The following is a 25,955-nucleotide window of genomic DNA, read 5'->3' on the forward strand; positions in this document are numbered from 1 at the left end:
GGTGGCCCAGGGGGAGCCAGCTGTAAACTGGGTGGTCCTGAGCTACAGCTCAGAAGTGTTTGAAAACTAGGGGAAAGGACTGACTTAATGTTTGAGAATTTAAGGATGAAATTATGTGTAATAATACAGGTTCCTTTTGAAGAAAATTACCAAAATAACAAAAGCTGATGTGTTTTCTCTTAAGCCTTGCAGAGTAAATTGGCAGCTAGGAGATATTACTAGCTCCCTTTTTTCTTTCTTTCCAGCAAACCGATGGAGTAGATAAGAAGGAGGAATTATTTTCTAAGAAATGCTTAAATATATTAGTAACTAAGGTGTGGGGTGCTCTATTTTTTTCCAGAGTTTTTCCAGATGTGTCATTTCATTTGATCAGCAAAACAGTCCATTGAGGCAGTCAAAACACATATTATATCAAATTGTGGAAATTAAGCACAGAGGGATGATGACATTTGCCCAAAGAATCCGAAGATTATCTCTGATGACCTTGAACCCACAGTTGCCCAAGGCTTCGGCGCAGTCCCTGAGTCAATAGAAACCTACTATCATATTCCGAACCCACTCCCCAGAATAGACTAAATTAATGACCTAATATGCCTGAGGTGAGTGTCCAAAGAGCTGCAGTATTCTCTCTGGATTCACACCATGTGCCAGAGCAGCAAGCTCTCATCTGGGCTGTGGATCCCAACTGGAGCCTGGACCCTACTTTGCTAAGACTCTTATAGCCTACCTACCTTAGACTGGCTCCATTCCCTGAAGATTGAACTGGACCTCATTTGGCTTAGAGTCCTCATGGCTCTGACCCCTTCTTACCTCTCTCTCTCTCACACACACACACACACACATACACATGCACACACACATCATCACCACCACTGCCTCCACCATTCAGACTCTGGGTTGTTTGGAAGTTGAGTCTTGACTGCTGTCACAAGGTTACAAATGTATTGAATTGCCAGAGTTATGACACAATCAGAATATGGCTCCAGTTTCTTTTTTTTTAAGATTTTATTTATTTATTCATGAGAGACACAGAGAGAGAGGCAGAAACACAGGCTGAGGGAGAAGCAGGCTCTATGCAGGGAGCCCGACGTGGGACTCGATCCCGGGTCTCCAGGATCAGGTCATGGGCTGAAGGTGGCACTAAACCGCTGAGCTACCCGGGGTTCCCGTCTCCAGGTTCTTTCACTCCTCCTTTGTCTTCTTCTCTCCTTCCTCACTTCTCTCCCACCCACCCCCCATCCCTTCCTTCCATTTGGTTATGTTGTTGTCCTCAGACCTCAGGTGCTGGGGACCTGAGTTGATTAAACTGTTCCACTCACGGCACAGTGTCATCATCTGTCTGCGTTGATGTCTCCTCATTGTCTTATGAGGTGATTGATGCATTCTTATTCCCACAGCCACTCCCTTTGTCTCTCCCACAAGGCAATGTGTTTAATGCAGATCTTTTGCTTATAAGTGATGTAACAGGATGTAAATTGTTGATCTGTATGCATCTATTTTTGACATAAACAGTTTTGACATAAACACTACTTTTTTCATGCAATGTTTTTATGATTTGCTCATGCAGCTAGGTGCTCATCAAATCCCATACTTTTAGCTGCTGCACCCATGAGTATAGACTTACGACATTTATCCATCCTCTCTCACATGTACCACTGGCCAAGAAAAGCAAATGTGGGTGGAACCTGTTCTGACTTTACTCATTGCTGAACTCCATTATTCTGCTTGCCTGTACTGTCGTGATGCATGAGCGCTCTTCTAGAAAAAGTGCATGCTGGACTATGCTAAGGTTCAGTCCTCAAATGACCACCAGACTCTCAATTTCTTCTGTCTCCTAATCCCTACTAAGACAGGTTTAGTTCTGGTTGTAGCTCCACATGATGCATTGGACTCTTCTTTGCTCAGGTGAGTTTATCACAGGGGTCAGCAAACTTCTTCTGTTCGGGCCAGAGAATAAGTAGTTCAGGCTTTGAGAGTCATATAGTTGCTGTTTTAACTATTCAACTCAGTCATTTTGGTGGGAAAGCAGCCAGAGACAATATATAAACAGATGGATGTGGCTGTGTGTTTCAATAAAACTTTGTTTACAAAAAGAGAGAGTGGGGTGACTCAACCATAAATTGGATTTGGCCCCGGGTCAGCTTTGGCCATGAGCCGTCATTAGCTGACCCTGTTTTATGGCTCCTGGTCTTATGAAGGAGAGACAAAAGTGATTAATTCTGGGAATGTTGGTTGTCTTACTGCCATCTCACTTGTCTCAGTCTCTAAGATTGCCTACTGGTGAAAAGCTGAGGTTATAAAACTCCCATCTACCTCTTCAAACACTGACATGTCCATGGCTGACAGTAGACAGTCAATAAAAGCTGCCCGAATGAAAAAAAATAATAATACATGCAAACATTTGAGTTTGATCATAAAGGTCACTAGAAACTAATCCTCTCCTCCCCCCAAAAAAATCAAGATGATTTCAAGTTTATCCTATGAAGGAAACAGTTTCCTGACGGCTCAGAGACAGCCCACTCCTTGGTGAGGCAGCCTCCTGTGCCAAGCCACCAAGGATCAGCTCCTGAAATGAATTTCTCAAAGGGTAGAGTACAATGTGTTCTTTTTAAATTGCAATATTTTAATTAAGCCACTTTAATCCCCTTGTGGGCACAATATATTAAAGAAGAAAGGGAGGAGAAGGGGAAAGAAGATTGGGTTGGGGGGGGGAGGGAAGAGAAAGTCTAAATTTAAACCAAAAAGATGTCTTTGCAATGAATTTTCATACCCAGTGTATTCCTTCAATAAATATTTATTTTAATTAACATTTTAAAAATTGGAAATGTATTTCATTCACATGGCCAGACATTTCAAGTGGAGGTAAAATAATGTGAGAAGCCTTCTTTTCATCTGAGACCCTCTGTAAAACCCTATGTATTCTTCCAGAAGCATTCACAGAGTTGACAAGCCTATAAAAAAAATTCCTTAATAATAAATAAAATATTTTAAAAAGGTGGGGGGACACCTGGGTGGCTCAGTCGGTTAAGTGTCTGCCTTTGGCTCAGGTCATGATCCTGGGGTCTTGGGATTGAGCCCCGTATCAGGCTCCCTGCTCAGCAGAGAGTCTGCTTCCCCCTCTCCATGCCTTTCCCCTATCCCTCTCTCTTTTTCTCTCAAAAAAAAAGTTCCTTAATAGATGCGTATAGTTCAGGATCTTGCTTATTTCAGTTCATTCCACATCTTGGAAATGAAAAATGACCATTTTACTGTTTTCCATTTATCCTCTTAGGAAGTTCTTTACAGATGCCATGTTAATGCCAAGGATCTTTGGGATTACCTTGGGCCCACCTAGAGGTAATCTCTGGGTCTCCCCAACTCAAAGTCCTTAATTTAATCACCTCTATGAAGTGTCTTTGTCTTGGGAGATAATATATTTGCAACATCTGGAGGCAAGGGCATGAACATCATTGGGGGGCTATTCTTCTGCCTGCCATACCTAGTTACTCAAGAATATCTACCTCCTTGAATGATATTGGGTTGTTCGGTAAGAAAAAGCTATTTTTCTTTCTTTCTTTTTTTCTTTTCTTTTCTTTTCTTTTCTTTTCTTTTCTTTTCTTTTCTTTCTTTCTTTCTTTCTTTCTTTCTTTCTTTCTTTCTTTCTTTCTGAGTTGGTGGAAATTTGTTTCAGTCTATAAACTACAAGCGAATTGTCATTATCTATGTATTTATTTATTTTTATCATTATTTATTTTGTTGCTCAAACTGTTCCAAATTTGGCCATGGGTTGTTCCTTCAGGTGAGCTCCTGTATATTTTTTACATATCCCTATCTCTTTTCAAGCACATCTTTTCTTTTTTTTTTTCCTGGTACCACAAATTGTTCCAAGCTCATTTTGCATTTTCTATGCTCAAGTCTTGTAATCTACCATTATTCCCATGTAACACTGTTTTCTTTAATCGGAGACACCCAAATCTGGAAACTAAATGCACTCATTGTTATTGGGGTCTTCTCAACATAGAGAATTAGGATGAAACCACGCATATATATTTATACCTATATCTTTCTATCTGAACTTATTTATTTAAAAAATCATGAGTCCCTAGCAATACTTCTGATTCCAACCCAAAATAACCACAAGGCTTATTCCAGTATTTCTGCATTCCTTATTTGTAACTTCTTTCTCCAACAGTGAGAAATCGTACTCTCATTATCTACACTTATTCAGTCCTCGTATAAACATAAAGTAGCTACAGAATTGCTAACATATCCCCATGAGAAACAGATTTACTAACTAGAGTAAAGTAATTGTGAACAGCTCCTTTTGTCTTTAGATTTATCAAATCCAGCCAGCATCACTGTTTTCCGAAGTTGTGCAGATGGATTTTTTTCTTTCCCTTCCTCTTCAATGTTTTTCATTTTAAAACAGGTTTATTTGTTATGGCTTGTATTCCAACTTTGACTTCTCCTACATCTTGCTTGCTTTTATTTATTTGTTTATATTTTGAGGTGTGCATAACATATCCTGATTAGAAGATCCAAACCTGTACAAAAAGGCATACTCAAGGATGTGTCACTTGTTGCTGTCCATTACCACGTTACCAATATCCCTTCTTTCCACCACTTTCCCACCCACCATCTTAAGAGAATAGATCTCATTTATCTTTTTCTAATTCATTTGCACAACTAAGGAGATCTTGGGTGTTCTTTATATCCTTACTTTCTTATACAAAGTAGCATAGTATAGCTACTCTTTTACTCTTTGCTTTTTTCTCTTAACAGCATATCCTGTGAATCAGTTCTTACCCATCTTCCTCATTCTTTTAGACAGCTTTATAGTACTCCATTTTGTAGATCTGTCATAGCTTATTCAATCACTATTCTATGGAGAGGCTGTTAGGTTGTCCCCCCCCCCTTTTTTTTTTTTTAACAATTATAAACCTTGCTATAATAAATAAACTTGTACATAAGCATTTTTTGTATCGTTAAGGTATATCTTCAGAAATAGGATTGCTGAACCAAAAGTCAACAGATATGTTGTTAGGTATTGCCAAATTTCTCTCCCAAAGGGTTAATTTTGTTTAATATTCTGTATGACAAAATGGAAAGCATGCACAAAGAGCATTTTTGCTGCATGCCAAGTATAATGGCTGCCTTGTAGAAAAGCCTTTGTGCAAATATTTAAATTGTGAGTTAAACTATACATTTTTTTCTCATAAAACACCAGTTTTTATTTGAAAAAAAAAAAAAAAACCAACTGACATACCAAAAATGGTTACTTAGACTTGGGAATTTGGCAGGTATTTTCACAAGCACTAAGAAAGTGAGCTTAAGGGAGAAAACTACAGTATTTGTTGCCAATAATGAAATCCAAGGTTTCAAGCAAAAATTAGAATTTTTTAAAGCTTGTACCCATCACTGTATGTTTTCCAAAACTTAAAGATTTTTGGATGAGATTTGTGGTGATATTTACTGATGTGATTTTTGATATTGTATAATGAAATATATCTTTGGAAGAGCTACATGACTCAGTGAACCAACATATTCTAAATGATCAATTTATGTTATGAAATCATGCATAGGTAAGAGATCCACTCAAAAAGCAAGATAGACCTAAGGATGTAATTTCAGATTCCACATTGCAAATAACCTTTAAGAAGCTCTCATTTATCAAGTTCTGGTGTAATACCAAAGAAGAATATCCACAATTATCTGCAAAAGCTGTTAAATGACTTCTCCTTTTTCCAAGTACATTTTTGTGTGAAGTCAGATTTTCTTTATATACTTCAACCAAGCCTAGATATCACAACAGACTATATGAAGAAGCAGCTATGAGAATTTTCTTCTAAATCAGATATTAAAGACTTATAAAACTGTATCATTCTTATCATTTAAACATTTTTTAAATAGTTTTATCCAAGAAAATATTTTACTTATATTAACATGTAATGGTTTTATTGTTATTTTTGCTTTCTTTTTTTTTAAAATTGGGCTAACACATATATAACACAGAATACACCATTTGAACAATTTTTAAGCGCACAATTTTGTGATACTAATGACATCACTCCAAACAGAAACTGTACCCATTAAGCTATTCTTCCCATTCTCCTCCTCCCTTAGTCCTAGCTAACTGGTGCCCTCTTGCTTTTCCTCACTATGAATTTGCCTTTTCTAGATATGCCGTACAATGGAATTATGTAATATCTGTTCTTTTACTTGACATGCTTTCCAGATTCATCCCTGTCATAGCACGTATCAAACTTCATTCCTTTTTAGGGCTGAATAATATTCCATTGTAAGTACATAAGACATCTGTTTATCCATTCCCTTATTGATGGACATTTGGGTCATTTTCACCTTTTGGATATTGCAAAAAATGCAAAAATGCTGCAATGAGCATTGGTTTACAAGTATCTATTTGAATTCCTGATTTCAATTCTTTGGTGTATATATACCCAGGAGTAGAATTATTGGATCATATGGTAATTCTATGGTTAGCTCTTTAATGAATTATTCACAATGAGTTACTTATGAATAAGAATACAAACATTTAAAAAATTTCCACTTTAATGTCTACTACAGTAAGCATTGATAGGTATAATCCAGACAAACAAAAGGTACTTGGGGTCCTCAATAATTTTTGCTGGTGTAAAGGTTTCTGAGATGAAAAATTGTTCGGCTAGAGAAGTACATCCTCTGGGCAGCTGAAGCCCAGGTATGTCAATTCTTGACACCCAGAAGAGAACCCAAAGTAGCAATAGAACTTTGTTGACTCAGTCTCTCCAGCTTTTATTTTCCTATCAATTTTGTGTTTTGTTTTGTTTTCTTTCATTTGTGTGTTTTGTTTATGGCTGAGAAGTTATTACCCAAAGGTGGAAGCAATGATTGGGAATTTGATTTTATAGTCTAGTCATTTAATGATCTCTGTGAGTGAATTAATAAATTATATTTTTATAAATAAAAATATAAAATTATATTTTTTGTTATGTAAAGAGATGATAGAGAATTTGGTTGATTAGGCTTGTTTGTCTATTTGTTTATTTCAAGCTCAAAGAATTTTGCACCCATCAAGAAGGAAAACAGCTCTTCAATATCTAGACCAATGAATGTTTGTCTTTCTTTCTTCCTTTCTTTCTTTCTTCTTTCTCTTTCCTTCCTTCTTTCTTTTCTTTCCTTCCTTCTTTCTTTTCTTTCCTTCCTTCTTTCTTTTCTTTCTTTTCTTTCTTTCTTTCTTTCTTTCTTTCTTTCTTTCTTTCTTTCTTTCTTTCTTTCTTTCTATTGATTTTATTTATTTGAGAGAGAGATAGCACAAGCAGGGGAGAGGTAGAAGCAGACTCCATGCTCAACATGGAGCCTGATGTGGAGCTCGATCCCAGGACCCCAAGATCATGACCTGAGCCAAAGACAAATGCTTAACTGACTGAGCCATGCAGAGGCCCCAGTGTTTGTATTTCTATGCATGTTATGCCTCAACGTGGCAAAAACTACAGACTTGAAGTTCTAAGCTTACTTTGTGTCTATATGTTGATGTGTCCATTGTTCAGACTTTTAACTCCTGTAAGTGTGATATATTTTTACCTTGAGACAGTCTTTATAAATTACGTTATCAATTATTTTAAAGAATCTCTGTTCTGATTGACTTAAAGAGAAAAGTAAGTGCTTATATAAATCAAATACTCTTAAAATTTTAATATGAGAGGATTGAATTTCTAATTCTTTAAACGTGCTACACTAAAAAAAAAAATCCTGAAAGAAACTAATTCAAAGATATTTTAAGAATCCAAGTTCATATAATTAAGGTAAACATTTGGCAAGTAAAACTAGTTTAATATGTATGGTTTAATAGGACAGTTATGCCCTCTTTGATCTTCCAGTGTTGATAATAAAAGCATACATTTCATTCTATTTTGGTGCATTTTTCGTATGGTTATACAGGTTACTGATTAAATAAACTAACAATACTCTTATAAAATGTGAATTTGTGTTCAACAAAATTGAATTATGATTTTCATAATTTTATTTCAAGAAAAATTGTTCTGTAGCATGTTGGCATAAAGATGACTTCCAAGATTCCTAGGTAGCTTAAAACCCTGAGCGGTATTAAATTGAGTTAATGAATGGATAGTCATTGAATATCTAGATAATTCCTAAAATAAGATAAAATGCTGAAACATATAATGAATTATATGCTCTAGAGGGACTATATCTATGGGTCATGTTAGTGTGCATATTTATTTTTGCTACCTTAAGAACATATAAAAGAGAAATGCATGGCTACATAAAAGTTTTTCATTCATGAGCTTTTCTAGCTTGCTGTCATGCTGGCATATGGCAAAGTTCTCAATTATCACCACATACCCACTTTTATCTATGAATGAGAAGTTACTTGCTTTTTATTAAAAGTTATAATATGAGTAGTTGCACCTACACTTAGGAGCAATAGTGAAAGAGAAATCCAATTGCATAAATACTTTGATTTTTCAAAGAAAAAGAGTAGTTTTATCCTAAAGCATCAGTCCTCAGTTTGTTGGTCTCCAGATCATTCTACTCTTCAGACTTGTTGAGGACCCCAAAGGGCTTCTGCATATGTGGGTATAACTATCAATATCATATTAGCAATTAAAACTGAGAATTTTAAGGATACTGGTCTATTATTTAATTTGAGGAGGGTAGTAATGAACAAATTGCATCTTTACATAAATGACATCTCAGAATTATAAAACATTTTGTTTTGATCTCCTAAGATCTATTATAATGCGAAGTGTCAACTTCTTCCAGAATATGAAAGAAGATAATGAAACGAAAAATTCAGAATGTGAATTCTATTTAGCTTTGCTAATAATACCTGAATCTTAAAAGAAGTTATGAAATATGTTAAAATCATAGCAAATTTCACTCTGTTTTGATGCGTTTGCTTACCTGGTTTATTGAGAATGCCTTTGTTTACTATGTGAATGGTGAATTTTTTTTCATTTTCTATGTAAATCACCTAGAGAGAAAAGATTTTGCATCTTACTGAAATAGTTTTGTTTTATGTGGACTTTATTACATTTTTGATTATTTAAAGAGAAAAAAAGAACAAATTTTCCTTTTTATGAAAGAAGTAAGGTTCTTTCTAATTGCAGTGTCATCCATGTATATTTTTAAAAATATTTATTGTCACTTTGATTAAGTAGGAAATCAAATAATATTTCTCAGACATCTATGAGCCTATTTTAATCAGTCGTCTAAACTCCTCTGACAACTTTTGTAAATTGTGCCTCCTCAAAATGGGATCCTAAATGTAGAAAAAAATCAAAACTGTCAGGATGTTTTCTACACTTAAAGCCATCTTTGAGATTTTCCAGGGAACCCTTAGAAAAACTCACAATTTTTTTTTTTTTACTTTATAAAAAGAAAAGTCCTACAAATAATTAGGTTTGTTTGATATGTGACTATGGTGAGAGTTTTTTGGGAAGAACTGTCAGCAGAGACACTCAGCCTGCCCTGGGTTAAATTGGTATAAATAAAATGATATTTTATTTAATAAATACTTTAAAAAGTGTATGCTTTGTGGGACATCCCTGGAAATATGTCAGTGTTCTGGATTCCTATAATATGTTTTGGCCCCAATGAAAACACTGATCAAAACTCTTAAGAAATAGTTTCTTTCAAGTTTTCCTATATTTATTAGTGTCCTGGAGATGCTTTGCCTAATATATGAAGGCCACAGCAGTATGGTGTTATCAGTCATAAATAGTTATTATTTGAAATACTTAGTCAAACTTTATTTCTTTAATTTGAATCTAGAGGCTTCTAGGCCATTGGTTCTCAGTCAGAAATGTACATCAAGGAATATTACTCATGGAATGTGGTAAATGAATGGCAATATAAATGCTCATTTATATTTTTTATAAAAATAAGATCCAGATTTACTGACACTCTTTACTTGATATTTTTGGTGCACTCTTGGTATATTGTGTATGTTATGTCTCAGGATTACTATATGCTCTATCTCAAGATTCTTTTCCTTTACAAAATTATATTCATACATTTTGATAAGCCAAATGCAGTATTCACTGGTTTCTTTGGAAAGAAGCTTAGCTTACATCCTTAGAGATGGTTGTCTAAATTTTTTAAATGATTTTATTATCTTTGTTTTGCATATCATGAAATCTTCTTCATTTCAGAATTATCAGTGATAAATTAACCACAGCCATTTTGAATCTTTGTTATCTACAAACAGTTTTTGTTTTAAGCTAATGCTTCTCTGAGGTGATGCTATGAGGGAAGGGCCAGACTTATGTCTTGAACAAAGTCCAGTCTCAGAGTCTCATTGAAAAGGACTTTACCAGGTCCTTCAATTGATGGACATTTTAAATAACAGACTCTTAGGTGCAGACTTAAGAAGTGACATCCCTTAGATAACTTTCAGACTGTATCAGTGACCCGAGTCAAGGTTTCCAAAACTCTTTTCAGTTCCCAAGATCTAGTAGAACAAGAATTAACTATCAGACTAAATAAACCAAAAAGGGAAATTTTATTATGGTTATCTGGAATACTGCTCATTAAAAACAATATATCTTCCAGATCTATAAGAAAGCCATTTCTCTTTCCTTTTACACTTCTATAACACAATTTAGTAAATTCTGCTTTTGTAAACAGAAACAGATTTTAAGTGGGGCACCTGGGTGGCTCAGTGGTTGAGTGTCTGCCTTTGTTTGGCTTTCCTCGTGATCCCAGGGTCCAGAGATTGAGTCCTGTATAAGGCTCCCTGCAGGGAGCCTGCTTCTCCCTCTGCCTATGTCTCTTCCTCTCTCTGTGTTTCTTGTGAATAAATGAATAAAATCTATTTAAAAAACAAAACAAAACAAAGAAACAGATTTTAAGTGATATCTGATTCTCACCGGGTCCCCAGAACTCAGAAACACTAAAGAATCTCCTCACTTTTCATGGCAATACAGTTATTTGAATAGTTTGCAGCCTTCCTTTTTACCAGGATATAATTGCACACGATTATGCAATATGGGCCTTATCTGAAGGGTCATTTAGTCAGATATGCCCACCACTTTGTTTTAGCTGTACTTACAGAACTCCAAAACTCAGGAAAGCTAGCCTGGCCCCTGGCTGGCAGGGTCCTAAGCCTTTCAGGTGGTTAGGCAGGGCACTTCCTAGCAGACCAGGAACTATAGGATATTTAGGGAACTTGAGAAGAGAAGAATTCACCTAAATTCATAGGTATAGCAGTAAAATTCAGTGGAGACCATTTCTTAGAACTGGTTTCCTAGTCTCAAAATAATAAGTAGTAGAGGCTTTTAAATCCATCTGAGATTTCTTTTGAAAATTCTCAGACAGAAGTTAATTTTATATCATTAGCAGTTGTTCAATACTATATAGCTCAAGATTTACAAAGCAAACTTAAGGAAGCCTATATGTTTATGAATATCCTTGCTGCATTTATGTAAACAATCAAGCCAATCAAGCCAAACTTAATTGAAATCAATCTTGGTATACCTGGATGGCTCAGTTGGATAAGCAACACTCTTGGTTTCAGCTCAGGTCATGATCTCAGGATCATGAATCAAGCCCCATGTCAGGCTTCACACTCAATGTGGAGTCTGCTTGAGATTCTCTCTCCTTCTGTCCCTTCCCCTGCTTGCATGTGCTCTCAGTCTCTCAAAATAAATTTAAGACAAAAAAAGAAAGAGAAATCAATTTTATTTTGTGGTCAAGAACAATCTTTCCTTGAGATTCTATAATCATGAGAAATGAAGAGAGACTATCAGAAAAAAATTGTGACAGGGGAATCCCTGGGTGGCTCAGCAGTTTAGCGCCTGCCTTCGGCCCAGGGTGTGATCCTGAGGTCTTGGGATCGAGTCCCACATCGGGCTCCCTGCATGGAGCCTGCTTCTCCCTTTGCCTGTGTCTCTGCCTCTCTCTCTCTCTATCTCATGAATAAATAAATATTTTTTTTTAAAAAAAGAAAAAATTGTGACAGACTTTGAAATGTACCAAAGAGGGGCACCTGGGTGTCCCAGTCAGTTTAGCATCTGACTCTTGGTTTCAGCTCAGGTTGTGATCTGAGGGTTGTGAGATCGAGCCCCAAGTTGGGCTCCACGCTCAGCAGGATCTGCTTAGGATGGGACTTTCTCTCCCTTTTCCTTTGTGCACCTCTCCCTCACCCCTACTCATGTGTACTCTCTCTCTTTCTCCCAAATAAGTAAATAAATCTGAAAGGAAGAAAGGAAGGAAAGAAGGGAGGGAGGGAGGGAGGGAAGGAGGGAGGGAGAGAGAGAGAGAGAAAGAGAAAGAGAAAGAGAAAGAGAAACGAAAAAAAGGAAGAAAGGAAAAAGAAAGAAAGAAGAAAGAAAGAGAAAGAAGAAAGAAAAAGAAAGAAAGAAAGAAAAAGAAAGAAAGAAAGAAAGAAAGAGAGAAAGAAAGAAAAAAAGAAAAAGAGTACCAAAAAAAAATTGCTGGCTATATTCATTGGCAAACTATGTGTCATCCAGAGCATACCATTTTGGCTTATCTGATTCTATGAAATTTAAACCTTTCATCGTCTTAGATTCTATTTTTATAATTCTGTTATCTTTTAATATAATAACAAGACAAATAATTATTGTCTATAAACATGCAAATTAATTCTATCTGATGGAGGAACAGGTGATCCCTTCCCCACCACTAGTATGGAAAAACCAGTTTTGTAAGTATCTGTGCATTCATTTCATGGACTACATTTGTCTCTGCTCTTGGAATTCTCCTTTGAGGCAGTTGTAACATCTTGCAGATTTCCTTATTAGTTAATAAATTAAATATCTGACATATATTTATATATACGACATATATATTTATATGACAGTCATGGTTTTATCTTTAAAAAATTATCTGTTAACGTTAAATTCTTTACTTTGTTCTTGTGCTGTAAATGATTATATTTATTATTTATACATGATTGGAAAAGAGTTAAATTGTCCACAGTCAGCTGGCTGATGTAATAATGTTAGTTTAGTAGACACACTCAATGTTAACATTTATTAATTTTGAATCTACAGGAAGTTGCTTTCTGTGTTGGAACTAATAATTGTATTTTAGGCATCAAACATTCTTGCAGGTGCTTGAAAAACTCTTAAGCCCTATGTACTGTGCTTGTGGGGTAAAATAACTGAGTAGTCAAATGTCTGTTAAATAAATGAATGAGTAAATTGAAAATAATATCCACCATTTCAGTGGCACTTCTTAAGTGCCATGCACTCATTTATATCCTAGAAATAAGGAATAGAACATGAGAAGCAGATATGTGGAGGGATTTGTTGGATATTAGTATTGTTCTTACCATTTGATAGGTGAGGAACAGGCTGAGGTTGCATACTCGGCTTGCCTGGGACTCCCCAGTCCTGAGTGCCCAAGCGATATTCGAACCCGTTTCTGACCTCGGAGTCTGCCTTTCCATTACTCAAAATATGGTAGTAGGTCTGAGGCCTGCTCTCCTAAGGCAGTAGCACCCAGATGACTCAAACCTTCCCCTTTTGGATCTTCAACCCTCCAGCACCACCATCCTCATACCTGGCTGAGGAGACAACTGACTAGAAAGCACTGTGCTCACGGGTATTGGATTTCAGTTACGTGAGCCACGCTTACAACCCTGGCCCTGCCAGAAGCTGTGTTCTCGAACAAGTTACTCAATCCCTCTGTTAAAATAAAAAAATAATAATAATCTAACCCTAAGAGTTGTTGTGAAGGAAAATGAGATAATGCATGTAATGGGCTTGGCATATTTCCTAGCACAGAGTAAGTGCTCAGTAAGTGGTAGTCATGGAAACATCTGCCCCAGATTCCTGCTCCTCTGTGACCTCATCTATCCTCTGAACCACTGCAGTCTGAGCGGCAGGACTGGGATAGGAAGGAGGAATTGGTGGTGGGAAGGCACATTTTGCATAAGCATTTACATATTTTAAAGACTCTTTATTTCACAATGGAAAAAGTCTTTTGAAGCAAGGCTGTACAATCTAGTGACAATTTTAAACAAATTCAAATTGGAAAGGTACAAGAGAGACCACAAAGGAAAAAGGAGGAGTCCAGCCTGGATGGGTCTAAATCCCAGAGGCCCTGAGCCAACCAGGCTCCAAATCCAGCCTTAACTGCTCCTTGTGCAGAGAGCATGAGTCCTTCCCCAGGCTCCACAGTAACTGGGAAGGAGAAGCAGAGATCACAGGGCATTCAAGGACCAGACCTACCCTAAGCCAAATATTCAAGTCTGAGTCCCAGTCTCTTCCCGAGGAAATTATTTCTCAGCAGATGGAGCAAAACAAGTACAACTTGTGTTAGTGAAAAATGAGCCTATTTCTAGTGTGGACAAAGTCCCAAAGTAAGGCTCAGCAAAAGCAGTCACTGTGACTCCCATTGTTTTTGTCAGCCCCTGTGGTTTTAGCTGCTGTGTCCTACAACCAGGGGGGCTCTGGGTAAATGCTGACATCCCAGGATGGCAAACCAGGAACAGATTGGGGAACAGGGGGTCTTAATCATTGCTGAGTTAGTAGGACTATGATCAGTGTTCTCTGAGGGCTGGCCTTCTGGGTTTTTTTTTTCATGTATTTATTCATAGAGACACACAGAAAGAGACAGAGACAGGCTGAGGGACAAGCAGGCTCCCTGCAGGGGAGCCAAAGGCAGACATTCAACCACTGAGCCACCTAGACATCCCCCGCCTTGTGGTTCTTGATAATTGCATCTTAGAAGAGTTTGAGACTGCTCAGGGAGGGTTTGTGGTGGTGGTGGTGGTGGGGAGATGTCATCCTACAGGGACAAGAAGGGGCCTATTGATCACAACCTCCAGTGAAGTCCCCCAGACATACAAATCCCACACCTGCAGTTGAGACTTGCCCTGGCAGATGCAGTGTGGCCTAAAGGAGGAGCTTGGGCTTTGTGTGCTACCAGCAAAACCCTGGGCTCAAACCCAGCTCAGTCACTGCCCAGCAGGAGGACATAATTTTAAGTTTCAGTGATCTCTTGTCTCTTCTGTACATGCAATCTCTGTATTCCAATTGGATTCCCCCATAAGTGCTCTCCCATTAAAAAGAACAAGCTCTCACTCAACACCCTCCTTCTCCTCCAACGGACACCCTCCGTCTCTCCGCCCTGGGAAAACTAAGGATCTGGAAAGCTGGCTGCTTTTGTTAGCATCTCATTCTCAGTCACCCCAGATCTGGTTCTTTCCTCCACCCAGACAATGCACACAAAGGCTAGTAATGATCTGCAAGTTGCTAAACACAGCAGACAGTTTTCCATTCTCATCTCATGTAATCTCTGAGTAGCATTTCATACTTTAGAGACTCCCTGGGATATCTCAAGTCAGTTGACCTCTCAGCCTAGTCCTCCAGCTGGTCCTGATTTGGTGCACCCTAGCTCAGGATTGGGACTATCCTTTAATAAGCTGCAGCAGCCAGAATTAATCTGGATCCATACTCATCTCCTCCTCTCCTGCCCTCTACATCTAACCCACCAATAGGTACTCCTGAGCTTATCTGCTAAATAGGTCCTAAGTGTGTCCATTTCGTTCCATCTTCCTGCTATCATTCTAAGCCAACATCATATTTCACCTGGTCAACAGTATTGACCTTTTCATCAGTCTTCCCTGCACATCCTTTCCCCCAAGTGGCTATTGAATATTTGAAAAATAAAAGCCCAATGAAATGTTCTATAGTGTACATCTGATCCCCTCCCCACATACAAACACAAGTAAATGCATGTAAACACATGCACACTCACCCTTTTAAAAGTTCATCAATGATTTTCCATTGCTCTTAGAATCCAGATTCAAATCCTTGAGTAAATATTTATTTTGGCCTTTAAGATTCAGCGAGAACTGGCCCCAGTTGGGCTACCACATTGTCCAACTTCAGAGGCTACCATTCACATCAGTCTTCTGGATGAAGACTACCCTTGAAGTTGTGCAGTACTCAGCCTACACAGCTGTACACCAGGCCCTGGGTCCTGACCTACCTCCCCAGCCTCATTCTAGTTTCTTAAATGTGTCTGGCTCACTCTAGCCAACAGGATTTGAACACGTTCTCTCTATTTGGGACTCTCTCCCCACCACCAATTCTTTCCCTTGGTTAGTTTCTAATTAAAAGTCTCTTCCTCAGCACAGCCTTTGGTATAGATTAGGATCCTGGAAGAAACCGGAACACTCCAAGAGGGTGATGAAAGGGAGTTTAATGAGGGGACTAGTTGCAGAGTGAGGGCACATAAGCGTCACAAGAGTGATGATTACTGTTATGTGACTCTCTCCCCAGTGGCAGTGGGCAAAGTACAACTATTGCAAGCACATAACCCCCTCCTCCAGGATTAGTACATTTCCTTACTGCTTCTCACCACACCTCCTTCCTCAACTAAAAAAAGTTCCCAAAGGTCAATCAGAATCATTGTCCCAGTTGCCCAAAAGCACATACAAAAAGACCTCTTACTCACTTTGCCATGCATCCTTTGCCATTTATAAATGTGCAGTTAGGAAAGTATGAAGTCGTCATTTCCAGTCATGTTCTTTTAATTTGTGGCCGGGATAAAGGGGATGGTCTTCCATTACCCCAATGCTTTTGCTCCTTCCTAACTGATTATAACTCTTTATCCTTGTAATCTTTACATAATATCTATAGGGCAAAAGTGTTCTTTTTTTTTCTTCTTTCCTTCCTTTTTTCCTTTCTGTAGATTCCCTGGATCTCCTCCCCATGAAATCCTAGTCACTGTGGATTTCCTCACCTCTCCAAACAGATGGCCCAGTGCCATTAACTTTGTAGTTTCATCTTTGAAAGATCTAATCTTTGTATTCCCTTCCCTACTTTCCTTAACTTTTTAATAACAGAGACATGTCAGAACGAAATTGCTTCTGGTCTGGAACAGGCTGTGCTCTTGATAACACGTATATCACTGAGGCGGGGGTGACTTCACTTTTACTTGACACAAACCCAATCAGGAGATGAGAACTCTGATGATATAAGTCTTTATCTGTGGCTTCACAGTTGGTAGGGAAGTAGAAATGATATTAATGTAAGTATATCTCCTTGTGATCCCCACTAAAGAGAGAGAGAGAGAGAGAGAGAAAGAGAAGAAATCCCTGACATTTATCTCTTAAACAAGACATGTGAAGAGCCAAATGCCATTTGACAGGACAAATATTTACCGTGCCTGCAAACAGCCCTGAACATCAGTGCAGGGAAGGCAAAGACTCTGAGCCAAGGCTGATCAAAGTTCAGCAGAGATACCAGGTCCCAAGAGCAGGGGATTAAGGGCATCATTTAACACCAAACCGTAGACAAGATTTGTCTCGTTGGCTCCCTATTCAAACCGGGCATTTTATTTTCATTTCCTGGATTCTCCACGGGCTCATGTTCTTCAGGGCAAGTGGCTGCGAGCCCTTTTCATTCTCCTAAACTCTGATCTCTTGGCCGATCTTTCACACAGCAGTCAGCTGGATTACAGGGTTGCCAGAGTTCCTGTGAAGATTTGCTAGTTCTCTTCCAGAAAGAAAATTGACTCCTGAAGACCCACAGGACCATCACCACTAATAGCAAGCAATGAGATGAGAGACCCGTCTAGAAACCATGGCTGGAAAAAGCAGGCAGAGGCATTTTTTTGCAGCAGCGTCAGCAGCAAGCCACATGGGGGAGGGCTGGGGGGAATTTCCACTAACAAGCTTGACAGTTATTCTGTAACTTGTAGAGAAGTCCTGCTTGCTTCAGCAGCATTAGGTTTTAGACAGAAGTGTCTGATTAACAACCTCCTGGAGCAGTGGTGTTTAATTGACACTGGCCACAAAGGCTTCTGAGAAGTTTTACCTTCAGCCTTTCGTGTGAAATCCTTTAAGTGCCCTGGCTGCAGGCAGCATTCAGGAACAACTCTTTATCTATGGGGGCCCTAGAATCCTGGCAGACCTTTCCCAGGAAAGTGGGGTGCAGCTGGAGGGTGTGTCTGGACCACTTGTTCCGGGTGCCCCCTAGTTCAGTGACTCAGTGAGCTGTGTAATCTCTCATGCTTCACATTTCTCACTAAGATGCTGGGGAGGAATTAAATGAGAAAATGTATCTAAATCTCTTATGTGGCCTGGGACTTTCGTGGCAAGTGTTCATCAAATGTTAGCTCTCGCTATTACCATTTTTGACGAATGCCAGACCAGAGGAGTTATCTGCTTTGGTCGGGATCAAAGGAGTTGGGTACATAGACTTTCAGTTTTACGGGATGAAAAGAGTTTCTGGCCATGGATGGTGGAGACAGTTGCAGACAACATTATGAATCACTTCAATATGTCCTCGTCATAATCCCTAGGAACTGTGAATGGGACCTTACACAACCAAAGCAGCTTTGCTGATGTGATTCATTTAAGAATCTGGAGACGGGGCAATTATCTCAGTTCACTCAGGTGGATCCAGTCACAGGGGTCCTCATCTAAGAGAGAGGCAGGAGATTCAGAGAAGAGGGTATGAAGATAAAAGCAGAGGATACTAAGAGAGAGGACGCTACCCTGCTGGCTTTGAGGATGAAGGAAGGCAGCCAGGAGTCAAGGAACACAGATGGCCTCTAGAAGCTGGAAAAGGTAAGGGACCAGAGTCTCCCCTAGAGCTTCTAGAAGGAACTGCCTGTGCCAGCACCTTGATCTTAGACCAGTGAGACTTCTGACCTTCAGAAATGTAAATAATAAATACATAGCATTTTAAGCCACTAAATTTGTGGTCATTTGTTCCAGGAGCCCTAGCAAGCAAAGGCCCTGGGTGGTGGTGGAGACTCATGGGCCCGATCCAGACAGGGTGGGATGGGGTGAGGAACCCCCACAGAAGCAGCCTTGGGCCTCAGACCCATCCTGGAAGCATACTCCTCATGGAGGCCTCAGCCTGTGGGGAAGAGCAGCTACTTTCATCCTTGGACAGCTGTGGTATGGATAGAGGCACAGCTCAAGACCAGAGCATGTGGAGGGGCCCGGGGCCATCCCAAAGTGGAAGACGGTGAGCAAAAAACTCGTCAAGCCTGATGTCTCCTCTCTCCTCAGAAACCTCAGAGGAAGGCCCTGATGGGAAGGTGTGGCTCACAGTTTCCATATCCTGCTCAGCAACTTTTGCGAAGAAGCAGAGACTGCTTTCACACAGGGCTCACCCAGTCTCCTCCTTCTATAGCCTCTATACGGTTTTCATCTGCCCCACAAACTGGTCCCCAAGAATCCTTACTGAACGAATAAAACAAACAAATGAATAATTAGACAAGTTAAAGAACCCAAATATTCACAAAATACCACCATTTTTCTTAGCCCGAAGATGAGGGGGTGGCGGCAGGAAGATGGGGACTGGGAAAAGATCCCTTTTTTCTAATGCCCTGACTGAGATGCCACCTCGCCCTCCCTGCAGGCAGACACGTTGGCAGGTGTCCCTGCACCCGGGACAGAGGGCGGGGGGAGCCTCGCTGCTGCCGCAGTAGTTGGTATGCAGGCAATCACTCCTCGTACATTCAAAATCTGAGGGGGTGGAAGCTAATAACCCATAATCAATGTTGCATTTGCCAACGGCCAAAAGAAAAATGAACCTTTAATTGAGCAAGATTTGGCATCAATCAATGATGTGACTTTAGTCAGGCAAAACCGACAGATTACTGAGTCGGACATCCAACTGTGAGAATTGTTCTCTACTGGGGTGAAGAATGCAAAATGTGGATAAACGACATATCTTACCCAGCCCAGGATGATAACTCACTGTGAAAAAATCCCCTGCATTTGTTTTTAAATCTTCTTGAGTTCCTTTAAGTTATGTTCTAACAGAGCTTGACTTACTTTGTAACTCCAAGCCCCTTCACAGAAGCGTTTATTTATTATAGGCTGGTGACGGTTTCTAAGACAGTTGGTTGTAATTAAATTAGCAGTTCCCTACCCCAAGAGCTGAAGCAGGCAGACCGAACAGGCCCAAGAGTCCCGGCAGGATGGCCGCAATGGCGTAGCACAGGCTTTGGATCTTCTTTTTTTTTTTTTTTTAATTTTTTAAAAAATTTTTATTTATTTACGATAGTCACACACAGAGAGAGAGAGAGAGTGAGAGAGCGAGAGAGGCAGAGACACAGGCAGAGGGAGAAGCAGGCTTCATGCACTGGGAGCCCGACGTGGGATTCGATCCCGGGTCTCCAGGGTCGCGCCCTGAGCCAAAGGCAGGCGCTAAACCGCTGTGCCACCCAGGGATCCCCGGCTTTGGATCTTCTTAAATCCTCACAGCCAGAGCTACTGACCAGTGAAATCAAGAAACCTGGCCATGGACAGCAGTGGCCACAAAACTAGCTGGTGAGATAGTCCCATGAACCCCAGATGCAAACAGGTTGGGATCAGCCAACAGACCTAGACCAGGAAAGCCCCAATGGGCTAGAAGGAGGAAGGGAGCCTGTCAAGAACAGTGGCCTGTCCTGGGAGTGGCTTTGCCCAATCCTGGCAGGAAGGAGGAGTGGTCTGCAGTCAGCTCTGAACTCTGAGCCTTCCAAGCTGACCGGCCAGAGCTCCCCTTCAGGAGAAGCCCCTGCATCAGTGGAAACCACTGGGAGGAGAATCAAAGCTGAGCAGGACTGGTGCTTTAGACAGCCCACAAAAGCAGGTAAATCTCCAGCTGCAGACCCTTCTGCTGATGACCCTCTGTGCCACCTGCTTAGGTACCTGGGATGGCTCTCTGTTGCTCTGGGATCCATCACTTTGTTGACCTCTCTGGACACGGTGCTGTGGCTCAAACCTCGTCACTCTTTCAGACATGATTTTATATTTACCCTCTGGCTTCATACACAATTTCAGTCAATTAGTCCTAGATCTGCCCTCTACAGCCATAAGGAAGTCTCTTCCCTCTTCCATCTGACAGGTTTCAGATATTTGACAATAGCTCAAGTTTTTTCTTGAGCCCTCTAAAAGCTTCTCTCTTTCAGGCCAAGCATCTCCAATTTCTTCAAAAGCTTCTTCTGGAATGTGGCTTCCAGAATCCTCAGTGTTGGCATCCTGCCTCTGGGCTTGTTGCAGCTCAGTTCATGATGGAGCAGAAAAATGCCCATCCTAGAACAAGAGAGCTCATATTTAAGTTCTGGAAGCTCCACCTTCTAGCTCCCTGGGCCTCAGTTTTCTCACCTGCAATATAGAGATAATGTCATATTATAGATTTGTATTGAGGTTCAGTGAGATAACAACTGTAGCCACTTTGAGAATTCTAGAACATGGACAAAGGATACTAAATGTTTGAGCATTATTTCTCAAAATTGTAATATCACTGGCACTCCAAATTGCATTTCTAGAAGGATCATTCCAGAAAGGATCTGTTAGGAAGATGTGATGAGGCTTTTCTCTCCCTTATTCTAATCTCTAGGCTTTTCTTACTGCCACATCAGTCACATAAACTTGGTAGGCCTTCCAAGTGGTCCTCACTGAGCTGGAAGAGCTACTCCATTGACTAGAGGTGAACTGTCTTCACACAGTCATGGTGATATACATAAACTTTGATGAAGAGAGATGCTGTCTGCCCCGTACAAAGGCACTCCTATGCTGAATTAGGTCAATCCTTCATTCTTTCTCCCAACTTGATCCTGAGAAATATTTTTTTTTCTGGGGGAGGGATACAGGAACGCCATCACATTTCTTGTTTAAAAACATTATAGTCATATATGTCCAAGCTTCATTTTCCTCAATATCCTATCAATCTACAAACCAAGAACCAACCCAAACTTCATTTTTTTTTTTTCATTTTGGCTTATTTTATCTCCCCTGGGTAACAAACTCCACATACCTACTGTAGGATACATACATCCTTCTTCATGGCCTAGATTTATCTCTCCAGTTTCATGGGAGTATCCCTAACCAATATGCAAACATTTGTTAAATGGTTTCACCACATGGCCCTGTTCGTTTTTTTTTTTTCTTACTGTTTCTCAAAGTCTACTCTGATCTGTCTGCTGTTCTTTTTTTATTATTATTAAAGTATACTTGAAATAAAACATTATGTTAATTTCAAGTGTACAACATGACTTCTTATTTGTATACACTGAAATGATCACCAAAATAAGTCTAGGTACCATCCATCACCATCCATAGTTACACATTCTTTTTCTTGTGGTGAGAACTTTTAAGATCTACTTTCTTAGCAGCTTTCAAATATGTAATGAAATATTCACTATAGTTACCATGCTGTACATCTCCCTGATGTATTTTATAACCTCTTGATCCCCTTCACCCATAATTCCTATCCTTACCTCCCTCCCCTCTGGCAACCACCAATCTGGTCTCTATCTATGAGTCTTGCTTTGTTTGTTCACTTGTTCTGTTTCTTAGATTCCATATATAAGTGAAATCACACAGTATTTGTTTTCCTTTCTCTGAATTATTTCACTTAGCATAATAACCCCATAGGTTCTTCATTGTTTTCTTAATTACTGCTCTGAAATTCAGCCATCTTTAAGAGTTGGCAATAAAGTTTTAGAAAATGTATGTGATTAGCTGTCTTAATGAAAAGGTACTTTAAAAAATAAGAGGCAAAGCATGTTATTCACCTGGTTAAATAAACAGAACCGCCTGGGAACCTGGCTGCTTGACTCATGAAGCCAGAATTGACAGGCCAATGCCTATGTGGTGCCAGCTACCTTGAACTGTCAGCCAAGAACACAGGAAGAAATAGAAAGCTGCATGAGGATGAGTGTTGAAAATTAAAACACGCACATTTTATTGGGGTCATCTATCCCGTCACAGGAAATGTACATAACTTTTCAAATCCATACCTTTTACCCTATACACATATACTCTCTCCCACACACATACGTTCAGATATCTGATTACCCTTATATCCAGCAAGAGTGCTAACCTCCCATACATTCTTGGTAAAAGGGTGACAACCACTTATTGGTGACTAATAATTCCATCCAATCACAATGAGGCAAGGAATAGAAACTCACCTCACAAGACTTCAAAGAGAAAAGAAGTTGGTAACTTTGAACTCTTGGTTAATTGTCTCATTGGTTGAAAGTCCTTAAGTGATGTTGATGGAACATCTAACAAACCACCATTGGTGGTTTGATCTAAGCAGATCAGAGACTCTCATGTGACACTCACATCCATGTGGCTAGATCTAGGACTTAGTTGGATGTATCTTAACACAGAATATGTTTAAGAAATGTCTCCGACAAGAAGGATGGATTTTCACTGTCTTGGTCCCTCTCTTCCTTGACACCCCTTGGTGTCCTGATATTTCATAGTTTAAGGTTTCAGAGAACTACCTAATAATTTGACCTTCAGGGTATGTCCCAATGAGATTATAAACTCTGTGAGTACAAGAACCAGGTCTTCAGATTCCTTTCTGTCTTTCCCCAGTCAGCTCTTAATCCTATTGCCTTTCATAAAGCAATTACCCAATAGACATTGCCTGACCAAATGGCCTAAGGCAGCCTTGGAGATATCAACATGATTGCATACCATTACATGTAAACATCTGCCAAGAGTGGCTGGGCCTTGGACACTTTGCTATAAAACCATCTTTTCCTGAATTTACTGCATACCTTATGATTTACTCATCCTTTGAAAAATTTTTGCCTTAGCTGTATGTTTTTTAATCACACCATTAGGATTTTGTTCCTCATTCAGGTAGTGAGTTGAAGAGATAACCCTTTCTAAATTGTTAGGCTTCCAAAGAGTCATGAATGTGAAGCTAAAAGGCACTTCTGTGCCAGAAAAGGTCAAGTGTGGTTGTTCAACCAAGAAGCAGAGCAGGGCAAGCCACTTGCCCCCAATCAGACACAGTCCCACTGTGTGAAGTACAAAGAAGGCTGTTTTTTGATCTGCGGCAGCCTACAACCTGGCCTAAGGTCTGAGTCTTAGTATTTTTTCCTATTTTATAAGTGTGCGCTTATTTAAATTTCATAATTATCTATTTATAAACTCCCAGGGATTTCAAGGAAGAAAACAGGTCAGCTTAAAGTTAAAGTAGATAAATGAACATAGGCCAGGAGAACAAAAGCAGTTCCTGCTGAACACTCAGCTAGCCTTGTGTCACAGGGGCACCTGACTAGAATGCATGAGGTAGCTGACTCTATACTGAAATTGGACACATCTGGAAATGATCATTTTGCAATTTTCTTGGCCTCTTCCCTATGACCAGACCTTACTGCCTTGCTTTATATAAACCACAAACTCACACACTTGTTGCCAAAGGGGATTACTTACTTGGGCTAGCACATCCCTGACAATGATATCACTTGCCAGCTAGCTGGTCAACAAACACACAGAAAGAATATACTACAGGGGGAGACAGGTTCGTCACCCAAAGTCACTACTCCTTAGTGTGCCTTTGGCCAAATACACTATGACAACAGAGATTGTTTCACCCCAAGTCCCTCTTCAGGCTGGCTAGCAGCTCCCTAGTGGTTCATAGCAGGACTATCTCTAAACAGTTAACAGTAGCCACTGGTTGAGTTGACCATGGCTTGGATCTAGACCTAGACCCAAGTCTAGAGCCTGGTATATAAATGTGAGTGATGCTTCTGCTCCCCCTCGCATCATATGCAAGGAATTTGGAAGGTCACTTTCATCATATTCACAGTGCCAACCATCCCCTTTAGAAAGAATGAGTCCAACGGGCTTCTGACACACAGCCTGTCAGACAGGTTTGTTAAAAATATGAGAAAACAAATAAGCAAAAGCAATCTAACCAAATAATCAAAACCAAAAGGATAAACCTCTTCTCCAGCTGTCTAGGTGTTTTGTAGGCCCACTTCCAGGTACTCTTCTTCACCAAAGCCAGGCCTCAAGCCTGAGCCCAGTTGCATCCTTGCTGAAGGAATAGTCATATCCCAAACTACTTCTGTCATGAGAGGCACTGCTTTTCTCTACTCTAAACCACTTCCTTAGGAAAGGAAGGAAATCAAGGGGTATGATTCCTACCCAATCCAATTAGTATGATGATGCAAACACCACTGAGTAGACAAGCCCAAGACCAAGAAGTGCAGCCCCTTCGTCACTGTCACTTTGGCGATTAGAGGAAAGAACATTGGTGTCATGGCTCCAAGTCATGGGCTGTGTAGCTGCTCTAGTGGATAGAGCACAGGTGAAAGGCCTTCAGATGAGGTCCTACTTATTCATAATTGAACATGATTGTGGTTCTGGCTCAGGAATGTTTTGCCTGGTACAGGGGTGAGCATCTGACTTTTCAGGGTTTGGGAGATAGTCATAACCAAGACAGTGAAATGGCTTCTGTGATTTTCCTTTGGGAAAGAAAACAGTGTAGGAGGACATTCCAGAGAGGAATCATTTGGCTGCATAGAAACCATTCATGCAAACATAAAGAAAAACTTATTCCAAAACTCAGATTAACTAGAATCCAAAGAGAAGGTGACCAACTAGACTCTAAAGTCAGCACCTTTCTGAGGCCCTCTGCAAGACTGCCTAGACCTTTACCCTGGTGCCTGTGCATTGATACCGTCTGGTTTCCTGATCCCTCCCTCCTCATTTTTCAAGAGAGAGTAACTTATTGGTTTCTTAGTCAACCACCATTGGGGTGGGAAGGAGAACATACAGCAGAACTACTACCTCTAAGAAGGAAGTATGGAGGCAGGAGAGGACCAATGAGCATGTCTTCTGTGGAAGCCCCTCCTGTTCCATCCCCCTAGTAATAGGGAAAGATTCCTATTTGCATCACATCAATATGAATCAGAAGTGCAGACCTGGGGCAAGGGAATCCCTCTCAACCTGGTCATCAAAGCACATTGAAGGGAGACCAAGTGCCATCCGGTCAGTACATTGAACATTGGATATTGAACATTGGAACATTGGAATATTTCCAAATGGAAAACATTTGGGATGGGGACTAGAGAAAGGTCAAGAAGACATCTACACTGAGGACTAATTCATTGTTTTTAAAGAGCAGACTCCCCTTCCCTCCCTCAGATCCTGTCCCAACTGTGTTCTCACCTGCAAGAATGGTTAATTGATAGGAGGTCAGTGCATTTACATAGATTCACTC

The 25,955-nt window shown here is 40.0% G+C and overlaps 1 long non-coding RNA gene across 7 annotated transcripts in view; it reads left to right on the plus strand.

The window, feature by feature from the left end:
• The first annotated feature begins 1,819 nt into the window (after positions 1-1,819).
• LOC121493268 overlaps positions 1,820-25,955 on the plus strand; it is a 66,957-nt gene continuing 42,821 nt past the window's right edge. For 4 of the 7 annotated variants that reach the window (XR_005988440.1, XR_005988439.1, XR_005988434.1 and 1 more), the window contains exon 1: positions 1,820-1,905. This is a non-coding gene — a long non-coding RNA (uncharacterized LOC121493268). Of the gene's footprint in view, positions 1,906-12,322; positions 20,571-25,955 lie in introns of those variants that run through there. The other 3 variants (XR_005988435.1, XR_005988437.1, XR_005988436.1) reach the window with 3 other exon arrangements.

This window comes from Vulpes lagopus, chromosome 6, assembly GCF_018345385.1.
Source record: "Vulpes lagopus strain Blue_001 chromosome 6, ASM1834538v1, whole genome shotgun sequence".
In the NCBI taxonomy this organism is placed as follows: Eukaryota; Metazoa; Chordata; class Mammalia; order Carnivora; family Canidae; genus Vulpes; species Vulpes lagopus.